This window comes from Neopelma chrysocephalum, unplaced genomic scaffold, assembly GCF_003984885.1.
Source record: "Neopelma chrysocephalum unplaced genomic scaffold, ASM398488v2 Primary Assembly neopelma1_90157, whole genome shotgun sequence".
Lineage (NCBI taxonomy): Eukaryota > Metazoa > Chordata > Aves > Passeriformes > Pipridae > Neopelma > Neopelma chrysocephalum.
Genome location: NW_020919020.1, coordinates 1,083 through 1,398, shown reverse-complemented (window position 1 = coordinate 1,398; position 316 = coordinate 1,083).

Here is a 316-nt window from a genome sequence, read left to right as displayed (position 1 = left end):
CCCCCCAAAATGCCCCTACAAGCCCCCTTTTCCCCCAAAACTCCCCATCCCTGCCCACCCCTGTCCCCCCACAACCCCCCTGAGCCCCCCACCCCCTCACCGCCCCCTCCGTGCCCAATTCCCACCCCAAATTCCCAGGAATTCACCAAGGAGGAGCCCAAGACGGACCTGGACGTGTCCATTCTGCCCCAGCTCGAGCACTGCAGCTCCACCAAGATGAACACGTGGCTGGGTGGGGTTTTGGGGGGTCCTGGGGGGGCCTTTGGGGGGTCTGTGAGGTTGTGGGGGGCTCAGGGGGGTTGTGGGGGGACAGGGG